The 16,724-nt window shown below is 40.0% G+C and overlaps 1 protein-coding gene across 6 annotated transcripts in view; it reads left to right on the forward strand.

Annotated features, from left to right (window-relative positions):
• The first annotated feature begins 3,590 nt into the window (after positions 1 to 3,590).
• The window catches only part of TAB2 (TGF-beta activated kinase 1 (MAP3K7) binding protein 2), a 76,662-nt gene continuing 63,528 nt past the window's right edge, over positions 3,591 to 16,724 (forward strand). For all 6 annotated transcript variants that reach the window (XM_053913506.2, XM_053913504.2, XM_053913507.2 and 3 more), the window contains exon 1: positions 3,591 to 3,986. The gene's annotated coding sequence lies outside the window, so the exon portion shown is untranslated. The remainder of the gene's footprint in view (positions 3,987 to 16,724) is intronic.

Genomic DNA, 16,724 nt, shown 5'->3' on the forward strand with positions numbered 1-16,724 from the left:
TCTAACAAAATTGTTTTGAATGAGGTTAAAGACTAAGGACTGCTAGAGCCATCTTATAGAAAAAAACCAAATGAACTTTTGGCCAATCCAATAGCTACAGGAGCTAGTGGCCACTGTCGTAGAGAGCACAGTAACAGCCTAAAAGGCTCCTGAACGTAGTATGGTATATCTTACTTCCGTAATCACTGCAGAGTACCTGAAAGGCACAGACTGCTTTTATTCCCCATTATTTTCTCCACATAGCCTTGTTGATAATAGACACTGAATATTTATTGGATCATTAAATATGGAAATCATATGTACCAAATATAGAAGGGTTCCTATTTTTGTTCCAAATTCAAGTAAATGGGGAAGAATGACCAAAACTCCCATTTGTTACTGAGAAACAGATGGTCAGTTCCATTGTAAAAGGATCTCTCTCTCCACCTACCTCACAACATTCTTCCTTAGTCAAGTAGAGAAACTTCTTTGCAGTTCAAAGCTCTTTGTTTTTTAAAACTTCGAATTGTATAATTGAAAGAATAGTACAGAAATTTCCATATTCACCCGGTTTTTTAAATACTTAAACATTTCTTAGAATTTAAAAATACCATGTGGTTGGCATGGACTGGGAGGAGGGGATTAGTGTGTAGTGGGTATGGAGTTTCTGTGTCACAAGCTGAAAAAGTTCTAGAAATCTCTTGCACAATAATTTGAACATCCTTAACACTACTGAACTCTACACTTAAAATGGTTAATATGGTAAATTTAATGTTATGTTTTTCACCACAATAAAAGAAAGCACATACCATCATCTTCAAGCATGAAAACAATTAATCCCTCTTTAAAAAGCAAGCTATAATTTTATCACAGATTCCAAAGGAAGCAAATATCTTCTCTTTTGTCCTGTGAATTATTCTTCTAGGAATCAATCTCTTCATGTTTATTGGAAACCTCCTTTTTTGGAAGTTCTTCCTTATGGCTGATTTTTAATTCCTTATAAGATAACCCTTTTTCGTGATATTCCAACCTCAATGGAAATAAAATTAATTCTTCAGTGAAAATAATAACAGATTCACCAAGTCTTAGATTTTTGTTAATAATTTCTGTATGTGTATATGCAATTTAAGAGAGTTTTGTTTTGTTTTTAGATTTTATTTATTTATGTTTAGAGGAAAGGTAAGGGGGAGAAAGAGGGAGAGAAACATCGATGTGAGAAAAAACATCAATCTGTGGCCTCTCGTACACGCCCTGACCCACTGGATCAGCAACCCAAGAAGTGCCCTGGTGGGGAATCCAACCCGCCACCTTTTGTTTCTGGCAGTACAACACCCAGCCGAGGCTTACAAGTCAGGGGGAGGGTTTTGTGTGTGTGTGTAATTTTTCTGAACCACTTGTGAGAAAGTTGCATGCCTTTTTTTATAAATAAGATATTCTCATACATAACATACTCTGGAAATTTAACACTGATTCAGTACTTTTATCTATAGTCCATATCCCAACTGCATCAATTATCCCAATAATGTCCTTCAGAGCATTTTTCTCCTCCAGGAAAGGATCCAGTTCAGGGTCACATTGCATTTAGTTTCCTTTAATCTGCAGCTTTGTTTTGTCTTTCTGTGACATTCACAGTGTTTTAAGGGCACAGGCCCATTATTTTATAGAGTTTTCCTGTGTTTAGGTTTGCCCGATGCTTCCTCATGATGAGACCCAGAATGTATTGTTACACATACTTTCTCTGCCACCCATTGGTTCTTAGACTTGACCTATTCACACCTATCATATTCCTAACTTTATAAAGCATTGTATCACTATGAAAATATATACACATACATTTCATTTAATACATTTATTTTTGTGTAAAATACAAAATTCTACCATTTCAAAAGCAATTGTTGGCTCTGTCCTTATAATGGTTTCAAAGGCAAGTGAAATTTACTCAAGGGATTCATTTTCTCTCTTTTCATCAATTATTTTAATATTGAGTGTGGAAATAATTCCTCAAAGAGGACTACTGTAAAGTATTAAAGTATTAAAGTTTAGTGATCTTAACTAACGCCAGTCAATAAATTAAAACCATAGTCTTTCCATTTTTAAAATCCTAATTTACTTTTACAGCTCTTAATGAAATCGACAATGTAAAGACAAATTCTGATTTGTAAGTAATAAATACTTCTGACTTTCAAAGTAGTAAAGGTTTTGAATCGGTACTACATCCCACGATTTCAAGTATTTTTAAATGAGGGGAAATCAACTGGCAAGTCCCTTTAGAGAAGCTTGTACTTAAAACGTGCTTTAAAGAAAAAAAAAAAAAAGGCTCTCACTGTAGCTATAGCGCTCACACTGGAAACAGAAGAATAAAAATGGTCCTTGAGGATTTTTCTGGGGAGTAAGAAAGAATTGTTTCAAAGAAGAAACTGGCAGAGATATGGAAATTTTGGACAGGGGCAGAAAAAATGCCGTAGTGTTTTGGACACCATGAAAGCGCTAGAATGTTTAAATAAACATTTTACATTGTGAGAAATGTCTGAGTGGCTTTTTTTTTCCCCCAGAGGAATTAAATATTTCTTTAAGAGGATAGAAAGAAGTCTCCCTTCGCCCCCCAAGTTAAAGTGTCTTTGGCTCTGCTTCTAGGACATCTAGGAACGTGCAATTAAAAGAAAATCGAAACAAAACGCTTGCCGCCTTTAAAGTTGTTTTGTTTTGTTGTTTTGTTTCCCAAGCGCTCAAGAAAACGCAAACACTGGGCCACTTTTTTCAAGTCTAGAAGCCGGGAGTTGCGGGGCGTTTCGAACAGTTCCCGCACACTCCGGGACGCCTCGGGTCTCCTGCACTACTCACGTCCCTTAGCCCGCGGCTTCCGAGCGCGGGGCTGTAAGGGGGTGTGTCCCGCCCGACAGCGGCACGACAGCAGCCCAGCCGCGGCCCACCTGCCGCGGTCCGCAGCCCGGGCCCGGAGGAGGCGCCGGGCGGCGGCAGAGCTGCGGGTCTGCGGCGTCGGGTGCGCCTCCCCGCCCTAGCAGCGCAGCGCGCGAGACCCCGACCCGCGTCGCCGGCGGACCGCTCCCCCCGGCCCCGCACGCGGGAGCGAGAGCCCCTCTCTCCTTCCGTCCCAACTGCTGTCGGCCTCCGCCGGGGAAAGCGCTGCATTTTCTCCCCACACTCACGCCCCCCGCCAAAGTCTGTGCGGCAAAAAATAAACCCCAAAAAACAAAAAGCCCGGGATCGAGAGAGAGAGTGGATCCCGGCCCTCGCCGGGCCGCTCGCGCCGGCGCCTCCCCTCGCGCGGCCGCGGCGGCAGTTCGCTCCGGCCCGCGCGGCTGGGCAGCGTCCGCCCTCCAGCCTCCGCAAGACGGGCGTGGAGGCTGCGAGTGCCGGGGGAGGGGTGCAGGGCGGAGAAAGAGCATCCCCGCGCCGCGGCAGCCCGCCGCTCCCCCGCCGCCCGGCTGGGGGAGGCCTCGTCACCACCGCCGCCTCAGCAGCGGCCGCAGATCTCGCGGTGTTTGCCGGCCGCCGCGCCGCCATATTGTGTGACAGTATTTTGATTTGCACTGGGCTGGCACAGCAGCGACGAGAGCGAGCGAGAGCTGGGGGGGGTGGGGGGAGGGCAGCGAGCGCGAGGGGGGTGGGGGCAGCGGGAGGTAGGGAGGCCGAACGAGCCCGAGCGGAGCAGCGGGGAGCGGCGACGCCACCCAGCCACCGTTTTTGATCTGCAGCAGCCGCCGGCGGGGCGACCCTGCCCGACCCCCTCCCCTCCCCCTCAGCCACGAGCGGCGGCGGCGGCGGCGGCGGCCGGAGGGAGTTGGCGGCGGCGGCCGATCGGAGGGGCTGAGCGGGGAGGGAGGGACGGCTGAGGTGTCCCCCCTGCCGGGTGGAATCGGAGGCGGCGGCGGCGCTGGCGGCGGCCGTGGTGGTGGAGGCGGCAGCGGCGACGGTGGAGACGGCTGCCCTAGTGGGAGAGGCGGCGGCGGCGGCCGAGGAGGAGGAGGGGGAAGCGGCGGCGAAGGGTAAGCGGACAGCGTTGCCGGGCCTCGGCGGGATCCCCAGCCTCGGCTCTCCCCTCAGCTCCCCGCACCCCCCTTCGTCTGCGAGGGGCTCCGCCGACTCGCGAGGCCCCCGCAGGGCGTCCGCTTCTTCCTCTCACTCTTCCTCCCTCCGCCTCCTTCCTTCCCCCAGCGGTGAGGCGGAGAGGGAGCCCCCACCGAGTCCTGGAGCCCGGGTGGGGGTGGGGAGCATCGGGCCGGGCCTGAGCTCCGGGGAGTCTGGGGAGGGGGAGGGGGAGGTTCAGTGGAGCCGGTCGCGGGGGAGAGCCCCGCGTGGGGGAGGGTGCGGGGTGGGGGGCGCACCGGTGTCCCCGGCCCGCCCCTCGGGCCAGTGGGAGATGCGAGCGGGGGACGGGAACCTCCTTCTGGGGAGCCGGGGTCCGCGTGAAGATGACCCGCAGGCGAGGCGCGGGGGCAGGGCTGAGCGAGCTGTGGGGGGTCTGGAGGGGAGCGTCGCTCCCTCTCCGGGGCCGGTTTTGCGCAGCCTTCTGGGAGCGGGGAGCGAGCCCCGCCGTGACGGCGCGGCCCCCGGGCTTCGCCGGGCGGTGGGGTTTCCCGTTCGCTGAGCCCCGGAGCCCTAAGGCCGTGCTGCTGGCCGGGAGGCGGGAAGGGCCTGGGTGCCGCTCCGCAGGTGACAGGTGTACCTTTCGGCTGCTGATGCTGCGGCGCTGCCCGGGCAGAGTCGTGCCCCCGGGTGTCAGAGGCCGTGGGAGTTTGTGTTTGTGTGTTTGGCCCCGTTTCACTCCATATATAGTATATTTGAGATGTTAGGTTTCCATTCTTCGAGTCAGCTTAGTTGTTGGGGAGGAATTCTTCAAATGTTTCTGATAAGAGGGGTTTCCAGGGCGGTGTGCGGCAGCGCCTCGGGGGTTGCGCGGGTGCGTGGAGTCCGGGCCGGGCCGGCGGCGGCGGCGCCTAATTCATTGGGACGGTCTGGAACGCTAAGGTGCTGTGCGGGCCGCAGTAGTTCCGCATCCATTTTGTCTGTTTTAGGTAAGTGTGTGAAGTGTGGCATTGTAGGGTCAGGTTGATTCCCGTTTTATAAAAGGAATCAGTTCGTGCTCTATCTCACTCCAAAGAGTACGATGCTCATTGTGCGGTTCCCGATGTGGCCCGGAATTTTGGTGGGCATGGAATGGGATTTTGCTTTCACTTTTTTCACTACTGCTGCTTACCACACTCTTCATACAGTAGCATAGTATTGACACTTAAAAAAAAAAAAAACCTTTAAACTTTTTGTAACAGTGAAGTCGTGACTGATTTTTAATGCTGACAGCCTGAGAGTTTAGATTTTGAAACCAATTGCATTCTCTAATAAGGGAAGATACACTTTTCATCTTACTGTATGCCTTGGCTGAGCACATAAATCGGAAACAATGGGAGGAATTGTCAGATAAATGAGCTACAAATTAAGTTACAGCCAAGTTAGTTTTTAAAGGATCCTATAACTTTTTAAAAAGTGTGTATGGGACGAATGTTGAATGATGGTACTATCAGTGTGTTAACAGGAAACAGAACAAAAATTCCAGTGATTCAGAACTTCTGTTGGGGTTTTTCCCCCCTTAAAATCTACTCAGTTTTTAATACAGGGTGCTTAAGATTTAAATCTTTAAAGGATCAACTGAAAGTTGAATGTGTTAATTAGATGAGTAAGGCATCCACTGAACATACTCCATTATTTCATTTTTTCTCTTGGGTGCATGGAATAACTTTTCCTGGGTTTAAAAGTATTCTCTAAGGACACTAATGAAATATAGCCTTTCAAACCTCTTTAGTGAATTGTCACGTTGTAGAAGCTGTGCTAGTGGGAAATGATCAGAATCTCATATATTACAGATTCTCTGAAAAATAAATTTTAACTTGGATCAATCCCATTTGATTGAAATAGTACCTATATTTGGTCCTCTCTTCAGTGGAAAGAAGTGCCTGCCTCAGCTAAGGATATTGTTTAAAACTTGCATACTAGTTATTAAACTTAATGAAATGAAGAGGTTTTTAAGCTCTCAGAGTTAGGTGGGTACTACCCAGAACCCCAATTATGCCATTATTGAATATTGATTCTTTAGTATTAGTAACACACTACACTTGTGAAATGTCTTAATATGATTGGTCTTGTGTGTCTTGATAGAAATAAATGTTTATTCTACTTCTCTAGTTTTCCCTGTAATGAAAATCCTTACAATACTGTTTAGGATTAAATGTACGTACCCATCTGTGAATATACTGCATTTTGAAAAATAGGTGTAATGTAGACTATTTACATGAAACTCACGTGAATTTCATGCCCCGAAAAATCTGTGAGGAATGTCTGAATTTTTTAAAACAGCATTTTTTTAAAGTTATGTAACCTGATCAATACTAAAAGTTTATTTTTTAAAGATCATCAGCATACTTTAAAGGGGAATGTTTGCTTTGTTATAGATGTTTTAGAAAAAAGCCCTTGATAATCTGTATAGTATGTACAGTTCATAAATAAAACTGCAATTCAGAAAGGCTTCTATTGCGCAGTATCTCTACTTGACTAGGTTCCCATGACCCGGAAGAGAACAGTCGTAGCACTTTTCCCTTGTTCCACTTACCTTGTCTTTATTTGATCCATCAAAAATGGGGACTGTCTAAAATAGAAGGGTAGTGAGGTAATAACAGAGGCAAGTGTGCAAATTGGGGCAAAACAGTAACAAGAAGTCAGGGCATAAGATCCTGGTAGAGCATTAGACGACCAGTGTCAGGCAGCTAGGAATGTGGAGATGCGGGTTGTGGTGGCTGCCAAGCATAGGAAAGTGGTCGAGCTGAACCTGAGGAGGTTTCCTCTGAATCTTTTATAGACTCTGGCAATCTGTGTATGTCATCTTATTTTAAACTCTCTACATTAAGATGGTAAGGGTTTGGAGACACTAAAATTGTATGAAATTTGAATATATGTATGTTCATATTTATTACCTCTGGCTCATATTTCCAGAATATTTACTGTATTTTAACATTTCATCCTATCATTCTGAGTCTTAAAAAGTCAAGAACACTTGCTTCAGCACCTTTGTTTTTTAGCAAAAACACTTGCTTTAAAAAAAACAACCATGAGTTAATTACTCTTCGGGGTAGCTAATACTGTATTTTTTACATTTTCTTTAGTTAACCACTAAACTTGACTGCCTTGATAGAGTCAGATTAAGAATGACTGTCTTTTTCTTTGTTTTCTAAGGATTCCAGCCCCCAAAATACCATGTTTAGTTCTAAGTAGTTCTTACAACTTCTAGCCAGCTGCATGCAAGTTATTCATTTCACTTAAACTTTTCATTTGGATTTTTTAGACTCATAATCCAGAATATGCTGAGTTTCTTAATCCTCAGAAAAAGACTGCTAATAAGTTGCTGTTTCAGAAGGAGATCTCAATCAGAATTGCCACAAAGTAAAATTGTGGGACTGTATATCAACAAAAGATCTCTGAAAATTGATCAAAGTTTTGGCACTTAAAAGTGCATTCGTTTGAAATTTATTTCTGTAGATACTTTCATCTCCTGATGATGCTTGATAAATGAGGCTTTGCTGAAAATGTCTTTCTCATTTGCTAATCATTCTTAATGTAAAACTTTAATAAGAAATTCTATTATATTTCTAATTATCTATTTCACTAAAACATTTGGTATCGAGTGAGTTGTAAATTTCTTTTGATCTTTAATATCTTAATGTTAACCTTTTTAGTGCTTCCTGCATAGTAAAGGAAAGAGAAAGAAGCTATATTTACCAACTGCCTTTTGGGTACCCGACTTTCATTTCACAAATATTTATTGAGCACTTCCTATGTGCCAGGGACCTTTGAGATGCTGCAGATGCAGCAGTGAATAACAGACAAAATTTCTGTCCACATTATAGTTTACATTTTAGTAGTGGAAGACATAGATAAGTAAAATATAGTGTGTCTTAGAGAAAAAAGTACTGTGGAGAAAAATAAAAAAGTTGTTTTGGAATGAACATAGCCTGTTGTTCCTTTAATAACTGTAATGGATATTATCCTTGCTTTCAGAAACAAAAACTATCCTATACATAATTTTTTTCTTCTATTAAGAATACACTTTATAACTTGGGAACACCATTATGTCTGTACTTAAGAGTTACAGAGTTTCAGTTAATAGCAGTTTTCTGTTGTTAGTACTTCAGAAAGCTGCTGTGTGGCTCAGTAAAAATTTGGAGTTTACGATCCTGGTGGCCACTTACTAGTTTTGTGATTGGGGGCTAATTACAACGTCTTAGCTTCCCTGTTCGTGTTTTCTTTTTTGTAAGAGGGGTTATATCTATAAGGTTATTGTGATGATAAATTACACATTTTGTGTAAATTATCTGATACGGAAGGGGCTCAGTAAATTGCAGCTTTTTTGTTTACTGCCTATCTGGAGTTCTGTTAAACATAGTTGAAGTTGGTGATCCTTCCAAGAAGTTTATCACTGTGTGGGCCATAGTTATATCATATACATTTGATTTGAACTACTAAAGCAGTCTCATCTGATAGCATAAGGTTAATTAAAATGCAGCTGTAACTTAATAGTCACTGGTACTTTCTGGGGAGTTTGTACGTGTTACCTAGTCAACGTGATATCAGTAAACTGCTGTCTTCCTTTTCCTGGAACATTGTGATACATCTTGTCTTATAGGTTGATGAGCTGGGTCTCGGCATTTTAACAAGTAGACACAAATACTGTGTAAGATTCCAATTCACAAAAATACTTGTAAAATGTTTAGTATATACTCAATAAATGTTGGTTATTGTCATTATTTATTATTCCTTTATTGTGTGAAGAGAGGTTAATTCAGAGAATTAACAATTAAGGAAAACTTTTACAAAGATAAAATAATGCACATGTGAATGAGTTTTTTGAGGAAAGAGTAGAATAGCCAATCTAATTGCACTTGGTTTTCATTTTTTGATTGGGAGATCACTAAATTGAGTTTCTCAAGGACAGATTATGTCTTATTTTGCCTTCAGTCTTCACTTCACCATATCTTCAGTGCCTGGCCTGTAGTTACAAGCTGCAGAAATACTGTGTGTTAAATGTTGAATGGTTCCTATTGATAATTCTGCTGTGTATCACAATGCTTTGGTAGTTAAGCATCTTCTGAGTCTGAGAAGTGGCTATACTACATGTCTTTGAATCTTTAATTTTAAGCATAGACTAAGGTGTCATACAAAGCCTTCTGAATGCCATTCTTTTAATCTAGCCAAAAATTTGAAAAATATCCCAGAAATTGAAAGAAAGAAAAGAAACCAATTATTTGCAGCTAGATTAGTATTTGTTAACCCATTCCCTGTGAGTTGTTGAAATTAAAGTGAATAGCAATTTTAGAAAACAGAATAGAAAAAATAGTTCATGCATAATTATAGGCTCTTAGTTGCTAAAAGACAACTTAATCTTATCTCTTCAAGGCAGTTTCAGTGAAACTGTAGGTTTTATACTGGCTTTGTGAATTTAGTGGCTCAGTCACTTTCTTAAATTCCTATGACGTGGGGAATATTGGTTTTTTCACAGAAAAGGGAAAACATCCCAACCCACCCTACTTTAACCATTTTTAGATGTTTAAACCTTAGCACCAGTTAGCTTTTTCCAGTTCCGTGGCAAGTTATCCTCTAACTAATAATAACAATTAAGGAAAACTTTTACAAAGATAAAATAATGCACATGTGATTTTAGCTTTTGTAAAATGTAATACTTAAGTTCTAAGATCTTTAGTCATTCAAACAAAATATTTCTTGGCTTTAAAAAAAAATCCCCACAAACATGTATAGGACAAATTGTCTTATACTCAAGTCAGACATAACACAATACTATTTTAGAAATGATAGAAATACAGACAATTTAATATTGCGATACTCTTGTGGCCTGTTTGCTTGTTTTGAACTGTAACAACTTCCCACTGGAAAAAGATGCTACTGCTGAACATTAGTTTGAGTGGCTTCAGAAAGAAAGTCTGATTTATCCACAAACAGGTACAACACAGACAAGGGCATTTTAAGAATTTGTAGTATTTTAATTGTCTTGTTAAAGAAAATGGCATTCTTGTTTCACTTAAGAAGAAAAACAAAAACAGTCTTAGTACAAGTCACAGAGCCAAATAATAAAACAGGAAAGGTCCTGTAAAGAGAGACAGGAGGAGAGTAGGATATGTAGAATTTAACAGATTTTGGTGGAAATATATGAATGCCGATTGTTATTAGTAGAATTATTCAAAAAAACTAATCTCTTAAAGTGTATGGTCCATGCATCCAACCTCTCATCCCCAGCCTTGCCTAAACAGTAAGTCAACAGCAGTGCCACATTCCGGGATATTATTATAGAAGTTAGTGCTACCATCAAAGACTTGAAAGTTTCTTGGGGGTGATTTTGGCCATTTAACTTGCCTGTTTGGCTGGTGCAGAAGACAGGTTCTGGGAGAATGAATTATTGCCAAAATAAAAATGTGAAAGTAATTTTCAATTAATCAGTTGTATTTATTGCTGGGTTTATTACCTATACTTTTATCTGAATTATTAAATAATACTGTTATTTTGAGTTTCAGCTTAAAGTTTTACTCCAACATTTTGTAATAAGGAAAATTTCTCTTGACCTTTAATACCTTTGTTAACCTTTTTAGTATTAGCAGAATTAAGCATATCACAAGTTTCCTGTCAATTTGCCAGGCAGGCAGGCCAAGGATATGTCATGTTTCATCAGTATATAACCAATAGTAATTGAGTAGGAAGGTTTTCCATTCACTATCAATGAGAGAAAATACTTGGCGATATAAACAAAAACTTGAAATCAGCATCTTGACCTTGCAAAACATAGTTCTCACACAGCCAAGTGTTGTTTAGTCAGAGAAATAAAAACAGTAATTCTGATATGAGCTGGAGAGATAGGAGTAGAAGGGAGCTTACCTGGTTTTAATTCTCAGCAACTTAAGAAAATAATTGCTTTTGAGTTGGTCTCTGTCAGCTTGTTGACCTCCACCCCTTTAAATACTTTTAATTTTATCATGTTGGGAGTCAGTGAGGTGTAATAAGAAAAGACTTGGACTTTAAAGTCAGATGAACCCAAGCTCAAATATGAGTTCTATTGCTAACTATAGTAGCTATGTGGTCTTAGGCTAGTCACTCAGACTCTTTGAGCCTAGGACTTTTCTTTAGAAAAATACATACGTATAGTAACACCTACTCTGCCTGGTAATTTTAACTACATTATCTGTATTTCTTATGTTAGCTGGCTTGGTGTACCTATCTGGAACCTAGTAGGCATCAATAAAAACTAGTCAAATTTAAAATACATTCTATAATATCCTATGCTACAGTTTTGCTTCCCTGTGACTTATATTATCTTCATTTTTGAGCACCTTCTATTTAGTAAAGTTTAATTTTTAGGAGTATTAATATTTCAAATAGAATACAGTGATTCTTGTTCTAGTTGCGTTAGAAATATGTAGCTTAAATAATGGGAAGTAATTTGATTGGAATTTTGCTTTGATAGACAGTTTTTCCCTCAGGGTACTTGCTCAATTCATTTTTCCTCAACAGGATAGATGAAAAAAATAATTTCTATACTATTTAATTTGCTTAAACTCTTTAGACCAAGGATGAAATAAACAAAATACCACTTTTTTAGTCGCAAAATAAGCATGCAAATCATTAACTCTTTGTATTTTTCATAACTATTCCTGTGAAAAATCCTACATTTTCAATTTGAAAGTAGTCTATAACCCATAATTTAATTCTTTTGTGTGAAAAGCACTAGAAAATTGGCATGGGTCAGATTTTGAAAATACCTCAAATATACTTTAAAACTTGTTCCACTTTATCTGTATAAAATAATCTTTGTATTTTTTCTGTTCTAAGTTGCTAGTTAATCTCTTTTTCTGTTATTTCAACAATACTCTTTCCTGTGTCCATGTTTACACTTAAAAGGGACATAGTGCAAAATTTCCCAATGCTTACTACCGGATTAATTGTGATTTTTTTCCTTTTTTTTCCCTAAAATTTTTTATCTTAATTCATTGAATAGGCTGGTGTGGTTGTTATAGAATATTTTGCTCTACTAATTAATATTAAATGCTGTTTGTATACATAGTATTTAACATATTATCAGTAATAACATGTTAATAATACCATTTGTTTATTGATTATTCCATAAACTTCAGAACTCTTCCTGTTAGTATAGTGGTACAGATAGCTTATTACTGAAATGTAAATCTAATTACTGTGGTTACTGTTGAAACAGTTTTTTAAAAAATGCTTGAGTTTTAATAAGTGTGTTTAGAACATTTCATAGTGATATGTGAAAGCTCTCATTCTGGAGGTAATAAGTACTCTTTAATCTTCCACATGTGCTGTTTTTATGCAGTCTTTAGAATAAATTCAGAAGCACAAATAGTGACGAAGACCCAAACATTAGTCATCAGATAAATAACTTTTGATTGCAGAAAAAAAATTGTGAGGTACATATTGGTCTTTTCAGTCTTGTTTTAAATGCTAAGTAGCTTTGCTGTTAGCAAAGTCAACATGTGGTGTGAAGGATTATTTGTATATACACAAAAGTTTCATTTTTGTTTTCATCAAATATCATTATTTTGGAGCATTTTAAAATTCAGATAGGTCACTTAATATTAGTAATATACAGATCAGCAAGTTGATTTTGCTTTTCTGTAATTTGCAACAGTTTGTCTTATATGTAACAAATAAACCGATAATCAGTTGCATAAAAATTTAAATGGAAGAAATCTCCCTTTAAAAATTAATATTCAGCCTTGGCTAGATCATCATTCCATAACCAAAAGGTTACAGGTTGGATTTCCATTCAGGGCTCCTCCCTAGGTTGTGGGTGCAACCCTGATCCAGGCTCACGGGAGGCAACTACTCAGTGTTTCTGATGTTTCTCTCTCTGCCTTCCTGTCCCTCTCTCCTAAAAAGAGGGATGAAAAAGTGTCCTCGGGTGAGAATTTAAAAATAAATTAATCATATTGACATTCCATGGACTGTTCTGTCTCTTATTGTTTCCTTTTTTTATGCTCGCATTTCCTGATCAAAGGCTTTTATTGGTGCAAAGTCATCACTAGAAAATAGTTAATAGAAAACTTAACAGTATAGGCAAGGAAATTTGTGTTTTGTTTTGTTTTGTTTTGTTTTAAGGAATTGAAGCCCTGGACAGTGTGGCTCAGTTGGTTGGATCATCATCCTATCACTGAATGGTTATGGTTAGATTCCTGGTGAGGGCACATGGCTGGGTTACAGGTCCAATCTCCATCCAGGCCATGGATCCCAGTCCAGCGGAAGGCAACCAATTGATGCTTCTCCCTGGTATTGATGTTCTCTCTTTTTCCCTCTCTCTAAAAGCAATGAACAAATGTCCTCCAGTGAGGATTAAAAAAAAATAAAAGGAATTCAAAACAACATGTATTCTATTTTAATCCTTTGAGCACAAACTACAGTATAGTTGTTTGGTTGGTTTTTAAACAGCAATTAGTGACCTGATAAATATGGGCATTTACTCTTGGGAACTTAGATGAATGTAGGCATCACAGGTAATTAGTTGCTAGAATTGAAAAAGTACTTAAGGACATACCTAAGAGATCATTGTCAAAAGTTGGTGAAATACAGGTACTGCGCATTTGCATTGAGTGTGACCTGCTGTTTACCTTTTGACTGACATGTACCTGAACTGTACTTGACTAAGTACTGTTTGCCACTTTATGGTGATTTTCTAAAGAAATAGAAAAATAAACACATGGAAATGGGGGTTTCAAAAAATTCTCATTTCTGCATAGTCTGTTCTGCTTTTTACATACAAAAAATGTATTGACATGTATTGGTTTAGCTTACTTTTTCTTTCAGGTTTTTTTCTTTTTTGAGAGTTTTCTAGCTGAGATGATTGGTTGGTCTGAGTAAGACATCCTCATTCTCTTCATGAGATTTTCCCCTCATGAACAATGGTATGAATTAACGGATGACTGTTCAGAGCAGTTGCTGTAGCTCTGCAAGTGGAACAAGAAGTACTTTTTTGGGGAAGGTAACTGGTTCATGGGAAAATTAAACTGGTGATCTTAGCAAAACCAAGCCACAGGATTAGTACTTCAACTTTTACAGGATGTCACATGATTAAAAGAATAGCAAGAAAGTCCATAGAGTTTGTTTCATATGCCTTCTATAACACACCTGTGCAAAATGGCCGACTAATCCAAGAAATCTTCCATTATGTCTCATCTCTGCATTTTTTATTAGTCTCTCTAATTATCCAGTAGTTTTGAGTTCCTACTGTGTGTCAAGTACTTTGCTACGTGACAAGGATGGAGAGATGAGTTGGAAGAAGAGAGGCCATTTCAGTCAGAACAACATGCGCAAAGGATGGAGGAGGTAGGAAAGTTTACAGGTATTCAGTAACTATGAGTAGTTCCACAGTGCGCTCAGCACCAGCATTGGGTCAATGGAAAGTGATGTAGACAATTAGAAGATGGAGTATGAAGATACTTACATGCTTTTTGAAATATATTTGACTTCATCCTATAAATGAAGAAAGGCAAGTGCTTAAATTCACATTCCAGGAACGTCTCTCTGCATTGTAGAGAATATTTTAGAAAAGAGCCAGGCTTGGGGGAGAGAGGCAGATGTGTGAGAATTGAGAAGGAGCTGAAATAGGGCTGTGATTAAGGAGAGGAGTAGATGATGAATTTGAGAAGAGAATACTGAGTGTGAAGTAAAACAAGGTAAGGATTGTACTATGCCCTGGCTTGAGTACTGGGTGCATAGGTCATGCCTGCCATTCACCAATACAGGAACATACCAGGAGGCAGTAACAGGCGAGGAAGATATTTGAATTCTGTTTGCTGATTTTAAAGCTTCTATGGAGAGAGAAAGAGGAAGAAGACATGACATTATATGGGGCAGGGGGAACAAGGAACACTACTCAGATTAGGTACTCAAATGAAGTGATCAGGAGAAAGCTTTTCAAATGAAGGCAATAGCAAATGCAGAGGCCTCTAGATGGGAGCATGCTTGCAGTGTTCAAGAGTAAGAAGGCCAGTGTAGTAGGAGCTGAGGCAGAGGGAGAAGGGTAGATGATCTGGGTGTGTGCTTCGTGTGTAGCATCTTTAGATTGTAGTAGGGACATTAGATTTTATTCAGGATGAGATAGGAAGCCACTGAAGAGTTTTAAGACATGATCTATTTGCCTTTTTTCTCCTTACTTATAACATGATTTATTTTTTGGTCATTGTGTGTGTTTAGTTCCATATCATTTGTCATGTGTATAGGTTCATGTAACCAGCACAGTCAGGCTGTAGAATTAGAACTGTTCATCACCACAAAGAAATTTCTCTGTGTTACCCCCTATATAGATGTTTCTTAACTTACGATGGGTTTATGTCCCAATAAACCCCTCATTAGTTGAAAATATCATTAAGTCGAAAGCTCATTTAGTAAACCTAAGCTGCCAACATCAAAGCTGAAACCTAGCCTGTCTTAAATGTTCTCAAAACACTCGGCATTAGCCTGCAGTTGGGCAGTTATCTTGAGGTTCATCTCAAGAGTAATTGCCTTCCTCTTCTCGGTAGAAGCAAGAGGCACAGATGGGTGTTTTGTAGGCATGATGGTATGTGAAAACACAAAACACAATGTCCAGAAAGCTGGCAACACAGTGCGCTGTAGAACATTGGTTGCTTACCCTCACGATCACATGGCTGCGGGGAGCTGCAGCCCGCTGCCACTAACCAGCGTCACATGAAAGAGTATCATACCGAATATCACTAGCCTGAGAAAAGGTCAAAATTCAAGTACAATTTCTATTGAATGTGTATTGCTTTCACACTATCATTTAGTCAAACTATGGTGAGTCAGGGACCATCTGTATATATATATATAGTCTTACCTTTCCCTGAACCTTAACCCCTGGCAACCACTGATCTGTTCTCTGTCACTGTAATTTTGGTTGTTGGAGATTGTTATGTAAATGGAATTACACGTTATGTTATCGTTGGCTTTTTCAGTCAGCATTATGTCCTTGAAATCCATCCAATTTGGTGCGTGTATCATTAGTTCCTTCCATTTTAATGCTAAGAAGTATACCCTTGTAGGGCTGTACTGCAATTTGTTTAACCATTGACTGACTGAAGGACTTTTGGTGATAAAAATAAAAGTGCTGTGAACAGTTTTGTACAGATTTTTACATGAAAATACGTTTTTATTTTTCTACGATGAATCCCCAGGAGTGCAATTGCTGGGTTGTGTAATAACTTATAAGCTACTACTCTTTCAGAGTGACTGCACCATTTTACATTACCAACAGCAATATATGCAAGATTCAGTTTCTCCACATCCTTGCCAACGTTAGATATCATCAGTATTTTTTATTTTAGCAATTCTAATGGGTGTGCAGTGACATCTTATTGTAGCATTAATTTGCATTTCCCGAATGGCTAATGATGTTGAACATATTTTCATGTTCTTCTTTGCTGTCTATATATCCTCTGTGGTGAAGTGTCCATTCAAGTCTTTTGCTCATATTTTAATGGTGTTGTTATTGAGTTTACCGAGTTCTTTCTATATTCTGGATACAAGTCCTTTTGAGTATGTGATTTGCAGATATTTTCAGATGGTCTGCTGTTTATCTTTTCATCCTTAACAGGGGCTTTTGCAGAGCAAAAAAAATTAATTTTGATGAATCTAATTTATCTTTTTTTTAACAGATTGTGCCT

Source organism: Desmodus rotundus, chromosome 11 (assembly GCF_022682495.2).
Source record: "Desmodus rotundus isolate HL8 chromosome 11, HLdesRot8A.1, whole genome shotgun sequence".
Taxonomy (NCBI): Eukaryota; Metazoa; Chordata; class Mammalia; order Chiroptera; family Phyllostomidae; genus Desmodus; species Desmodus rotundus.